Raw genomic sequence first — 7,444 nt, forward strand, 5'->3', positions numbered from 1 at the left:
CACAGGGAGTGATATATATATATATATATATATATATATATATATCTGTGTGTGTGTATATATATAGTGTTGTGGAAGAGAATTATTATGTATTGGATAGGATATAAGTATAAATAAGGTTCAGTAGTACTGTAATAATATAATTAAGCATCTTCATAATATGTTAGAGAAAGTACTTGTGAAGTTGTGCAGATGATGATTTCAATCAGCTACAGCTTCATATGAATCTTATGATTTCATAACTTACAAAACTAATTAATTTTCAGAAAACTTGTGAATTAATTGAAAGCTATCATTTGCTTAAGTGATTTCTGTTGACAGTTATCACTATGTCTGTACCAACTAACAATAATGTGGTCTAAACCACCAGATACGTTTAATTCTTATCTTTCAAAGTTCTTGAAATTAGAACAAGGCTCCAAGGGTAATACATATGATCAGTTACCTAAATGAACTCTTCTCCAATCTGGTAACTCTATAAATTAAGACACTGAATGATATGATCGGACATACACAACGAAAGGTAAAGCGCACAATTTTCAATTGCAGATTCTTTACTTTTGTATGATTCCTTCTTTTTTAATCCTATCTATGTATCATTTTTTTTTTCCATGTATCATCTCACTAGATTATATTTGTGTTTATTCTTTTATTTCTCTCAGTTTTGGTGGCATCAAAATCACAAGACAGGATGCAGCTGCAATTGTATGATAACTTTCATGATTCGTTCTATTTGTCTTCTGTAGTAATTTCTTATTTCTCCGAAACAGAATTTTTATTTTTGACAACATCAACTTCTAAACCTTCAAACTTTTGCTGATTGTGTGGAGAAGTCAGGAGTACATTATTGTTCGCATCTTTGATTTAAACAGTGACAAACAATTTCTTCCTTTTAATTGTAATCGCCTGGTAATTGCAAAGGAGTATTTTCATTTAGAATTATCTGTCTTCTTTTTTTGCCTTCATTTGTTTCCTTTTAAAACACAAAAAATTGACGGAGACGTTAAAGCTGTTCTGATTTGAAGCATGAGTAGATATATTTTTCAAGTATGTAAGCTACTTGCTGGTATGATTTGTATTTATATAAATGTGGTCATTATTTCATCTTTTTGTTTACCTTATTTTAAAAATCTCAAAATTTTCTAAATATACTGTTACTAATAAATATTTAGAATAATGAATATTATTTATGAAAAACAATTGCATAAAATGTAAGGTGAGAGGACATACATAAGACTTAATTTTTTAAAAAAAATTATGTATAACGTTTACCTCTGAATACACTTACTAAAAGTTTTGGACTATTATTTATAAGTATTAATTTTATTTATGAGCAATAGTTAAGTTGGAACAGAGGCTAGAGAGCTTTTGATACTTTTATTCTTTCTAAAATAAGTGTTAAGTTATATTCTCCAATTGATAGGACAGTCTCTAGATCTTTAGAAAGGTACACGATTCTCTTATTTAAATTTTAAATATTTTGATTTTAGTTTTCATATGCATTTTGTGTTGAAGGTGTTGGTATTGTATTCTTACCTCTTCTATATTAGCTAAATTCATAAAATGATAGTATGTTTTACACTAATTTGAATACAAGGTAAGAGTTCTTACATCTTCAACTCTTTGCTGAGCTTTAAAACTTATCCGTTTAGTTTCAACCATTAAAACTATCCATTCACTTGAATTCTTTTCATATTATTTGTGTTCATAAAATTTGTATACACATATATCGTGTAGCCAATGTTCACATAAAAATTTAGAGAAATCAATTCTTCAAAATTTATTAAGTACTTTTTTCCTCTCATTTGGGTAAAATCTCTAATTATTAGGTTCTTTCCCCCTTCCTTCCTGTTTAAGTCCCTATTTAATTAAAGGAAAAGGTCTTTTGGCCACACTATTTTGGCCACAATGGCCCAAATGAGATAAATTCATATGATTATTTGGGTCAAATTTAATAATCTATGTTTACTTAATGTCATTTCTATCTTTTCTTCTCAAGGTTTATCTTAATTTAAAATTGTATAATAGAGATTATGATGATTTTTACATAAGTGTGGCCAAATTTGGGTCAAATTAGCGTGGAATCATTAATTTGTCAAGTAATTACTCCAATCTTTCAACCGTTTCTTAACTTATAATGAGAATCCTAAAAGTCACTGTCATAATCGTTCAAAATTGATAGTTTTAATAATGCTGGAAAAAGAATACTCTCTAAAGCCATTAATTTGTCAAGTAATTACTCCAATCTTTCAACCGTTTCTTAACTTATAAATAATGAGAATCCTAAAAGTTACTGTCATAATCATTCAAAATTGATAGTTTTAATAATGCTGGAAAAAGAATACTCTCTATGTACACACACATTAGTTTGTATAATTATCTCTTATGTTTCTTTTTAATTTTCACTGATCGTCATTTGCATTTTAGTTTTTATTGTTCTAATTGAAAAATTTTGTTTATGCTTATGGGTTATAATTTTTTTACAATATAATCTTGACAACCTCTTCTTATGTTAACTCACTTCTTCTTCTCTGTCATCTTTACTTTCAGATACTTCATGAAGCATAACAACTGATAGAGTCAAAACAAGATTCATATGACTTCTAACAGCACTGGGTTCATCATGATGAGATTGAATATATATGTATCAGTTCGGTTTTCATTTTCGTGCATAATAATTAATTTTATTATATGCATATATTTATATATGTTCGAGTTTGTATTTGTGTTTAAGTTAAAGTACTAAACATGCCAGTAAAGTAGCATCAAGTTTGCAAGATTTTTTAACTTCAATTTACGAGTTGTTACGTTTTTGTATGTTTTGATTTTAATTTTATAGCTCAAAGAAAGTTAAAAAAAAAAAAATAGGTACCATTTAAAATTTATCATTTGCAATATAAGTTTTGTATTAAATATTTTGGGACAAACATGCAACGCACTTTCTCCGAGACTAGTATATATATATATATATAAAAAGCTTTTACTCAACTTTAATTTGGGAAGCCAAGTCCCTCTCAACAAGGTCTTGGTTGCCAGAAAAATGCTTTTTCATAAAGCCTATTCATTACATGCATGGCGCTATATATCAAGCATCATAGAAAGCATTGAATGCCTGAACTACCAACAGAAAGCATTGAATACCTGAACCACCAACAGCTCTGAAGTAATATATATGATGTACTTGGTTGAAGATGTATATATTGATCTCCTATTCATGTGGGCTGTTTGCAATCACAAAAATGGTGAATATATCTTGGATGTTACTGCCACAAAAACATGAACCAAGCACGCAATTAAAGAGGTAAGATACATATGCCATTTCATAGTGTCCTCTGTAACCCGGCCCCATCATTTAAATCTTAAAAAAGAATAGTAAAATATGTATTCCAAATCAAACATGTATATTGGATGCTTATTAAGGTCAGTAGTTGGATGAGCTGTATCTATATGCGGAGCTAAGACTCCGGTTAATATGGACGTAGAGTAATATGCTAATTTAGAGAGCATCGATCATTAGAGCAGTTGGATTTGTCAGTTTCAAATGACACATTTTTATATTTAATAGTAAAAATTTCATTTTAAATTTTTTATTTTATCTTTCATGAGATAATTTAAACTATAAATCTCAAAGATTTTTTTTTTTTTTTTTGTAATTTCGTAACCTAATATACACCCTCAACATAAATTGAGAAGAATGAAGTAGCATCACACTGGTCCACATTAGTACCCTACTTAGTTTAAAGCCACCTATTGCATGTATTCCTCCAACCCTTCCGGCGGACCCACCTGAAAGGGTGGGAGTGCACATGCACTCACGTCCTTCTAAAAAAATTGTGTAGATATGTGTATATACCTTGAGAAATTAATATATATTTAATTATGCACTCTAATAAATGAAAGTGTCTTTGGGGTACGTTGGATGCAACTGCTGCTTCCCTTACACCCCAGATCAGACCCAAATGTCACTTTTAATTGTTTTTTGAGCCTATTTTTAAGAAAACAATAAGCGTTAAATGAGCTCGCCCAGATTTGAACTTGCACTGTCACCAATGCTGCACAGCCTTAGCCTTTGAGCTATCTCTTTCATTTGTTTCACTGTGTTAAATTTTATTTATTACACATATTTGACTACTTGTATTTTCACCACTGCTACGCTATTAGTGACCGGTCCGATGCGGTATTATCCCTCAGTTGTCACTAAAATTTTGTTGGCGTTTATGTTAAGATAATGATGCCCCCGCTGTCTTGAAATCCTAGGTCCGCCTCTGCTCCCTCCACACCCTCCTTCTGTCTTGCCATAAAATATACTTATAGTAATAAAGGAGTTAGAGAAGTCTTAATTAATACTCCTTCCGGATCAAAAAGAGTATCTACTTAGTCATTTGCACACCCCTTAAGAAATTATTAACTCGATAAGATAGGTAATTTGACTAAACTGCCCCTAATTTAATAGATATTGGGATTTTATCACATATCTCTTAAGAGGGGCAAATCTGAAAAAATAAGGTTAATTTTTTCTTGATTTGATAAGTGACCACTCTTTTTTACCCCCAAAAAAAAATATGCTAAGTGCACACTCTTTTTGATCCGGAGGGAGTAGTACTGCTATTATTCGGAACAGATGTGAAACTCATGTATTTAATTCCTTCATACACTTTTACTTGTTCACAATGAACTTTACACTAATCTATAAAGTGCATATTTTACTATAAATACTCATATATTAGTTGGTGTATAATCTCAATGAACTTGGAAAATGATTTGGAATGAATAGTTAATTAGTGTTCACAATAAAACAAGAAAAAAGATATTATTTTTCTTTTAATATGTATAGTGGATAAGTAAAAGTGAAATTTATTTTTAAAATAATGGATAATGAAAAGTGAATGGAGGGAGTATCTAATAAACAGATTAAGATTGAGAATTTGATAGTTGATACCTACAGTCTTACCAATAGGGGTGTACAAAGCAAACCGACAAAGCGCACCAAACCGATAATTCTAATCAAACTGAGAAAAAAAAATCAACTAGTGGTTTGGTTTTTTTAAAAAAAAAAAAAACCCGAACACTATTGATTTGGTTTTTAACTAAAAAAAGTCAAACCGAATCAAACCAATCCGACAGTACATTTATAAAATTTCAAACATATTTTATACATAAAAATATTTATTTATAAATGTTTCTTTAACTTTTTCATAGTTTTTTTTATCTTTTAACATATTATTTCAAGTTTGGAATTATAATTTTGAATGGTCCAATAAATTTTATAGCCCAATGATATTAGTAACTCAATACTAATGCTAACAAAAGTAATTCATATCTAACACTTGAATGACAATAATTTTGACATATATTCTTTAGTTTTATATTAGTTTAGAAAGTGAAAATACATAACTTAATTTCATTTTTTTCTTTAATATCTAATCATGTAATTAATACTTATTAGCCGTACTTATTTTAGTATGACGTAGTACTTTTAAATTATGATCATTTTCTACATGCCTTATAAATTAGCCGTATTTATTGTAGCATGACTTAGTACTTTTAAATTATGATCATTTTATTTAATGCAATTTCATTAATTTTTTTGTTGAATATTTTAGTACAATTTCATTTCTCATCTCACGTTTTGTGTTATTTTCTTAATAAATATCTTAATTAGATAGTCGTATCCTACTAGGACTAAAGAAATATTTGAAGTACAAGTTATATATTTTGTATGAAGACTTTATCGGAAAAAACCCGAAAAACCCGAGCAAGCCGAAAAAATCGAGAAAACCCGAGGTTGAAAAACCCGACTTTGTTGGTTTGGTTTAGTTTATAGATTTAAAAACTTGATGCAATTGGTTTGATTTGGTCTTTAAAAAAACCCGAACCAACCCGGTCCATGCACACCACTAGTTGTGCAGGACCAACCTTTTTTCTTCATTCAATATGAGAAAATGAAGAGATAGGAATTTTAAAAGTTAGTAGTTTTTGGAAATGAGGGTCTTGAAAACTGAGGTCTTTTCATCTTTTATTTACTTTAATGTCCTCCTCATTTAATTTGGGTCATATAAGCCGGTAATGTATTTAAAAATCTTTTAAACTTTTTAAAACAATGTTAATGCTCCATGACTCTATGTTAAATGGTTTAGTGTGACTTCTCAAATTCTCCACTTCTTAAAATAATGATTTAATTTGTAATAGCTTAATTATAGAGTGCTACCATAAATTCTTTTTTAATATAATTTGGTGAAGGGCAAAACAATTTGTTAACTTTTGAGGGATATTTTCGTAATTCAACTTTTCGCATTGAGGCTTCCCACTTTTAGTATAATATGATGATTATTAATAAGATAGTACCTGTTATATAGCTTAAAACTTCACAAAAATGTGAGATTATTTTTGTTAGCTCCAGTGTATATATATATATATATATATTGCCAAAACACCTAGCATATGCCATATTCTTTCAAAAGTACAGATAAAGGCATGCAATAAAGGTATAATTATCGAACTAACATGAGTTTTGTGGTTTAACATAGTGATATCCCCCATTCCTTCCTCTTTATATGGCAAGGGTTCGAAATTAGAAGGTCAAAACACTCTATTTTAGGAGTGAGTTTGGATATAAATTCTCTAAGTTTTTGAATAAAAGTTACATATATACTATAGGTACTATAAATCGTACTGTAATAGATAATAATTTAACATATACTCCATCTGTTTCAATTTATGTGAACTTATTTCCTTTTTAGTCCGTACTAAAATGAATGACCTCTTTCCTAATTTGGAAACAAATTCACTTTATGAAGTGATTTACAGCCACACAAATATTCAAGACTTATTTTGAACCACAAGTTTCAAAAGTCTTCACTCTTTCTTAAATATCGTGCATAGTCAAATGAGTTCACATAAATTGAAACGGATGAAGTATATATTTAAGAAAAGTGTGGTCTAGTTGTTTTATTTTAATTACTTGATATGTATTTATTTAAATTAATGACAGGGACGACGAACGCGAAGCCACCGTGAAATATTCGAGAAGTTACACTCTAGAACAACACTTCCACAATTCAACCAAAACGAAAAAAACACTTAGAAGCTTCTCAGCAGTCCAACGCTGACTATGACCACATGGCCCGTTGTATGGATGCGAATGGACTTCGTCATCGCCGCGTGATTAATTTATTAAAATCCGCTTTCCATCTAAATTCCCAAAGCAAAACCAACTTTACAGTATTGTCATTGTCTTTGCAACTATCTACTTCTCCATACCATCGGAGGTGGCCGGGCTATAATAATGGAGTAGTATACATCACTTGTGACGAATAGTGTTATAACAAGTGTAATTTATGTTAGAACAACGACAAATAGCAGAGACAAAACCAAGTGATTTTTTTGGGTGTAAAAGGACATCTATATTTATTTATATATACAAGAATAACAGTTGTACGAGTTG

Source organism: Lycium barbarum, unplaced genomic scaffold, assembly GCF_019175385.1.
Source record: "Lycium barbarum isolate Lr01 unplaced genomic scaffold, ASM1917538v2 unchr_scaffold_07, whole genome shotgun sequence".
NCBI lineage: Eukaryota > Viridiplantae > Streptophyta > Magnoliopsida > Solanales > Solanaceae > Lycium > Lycium barbarum.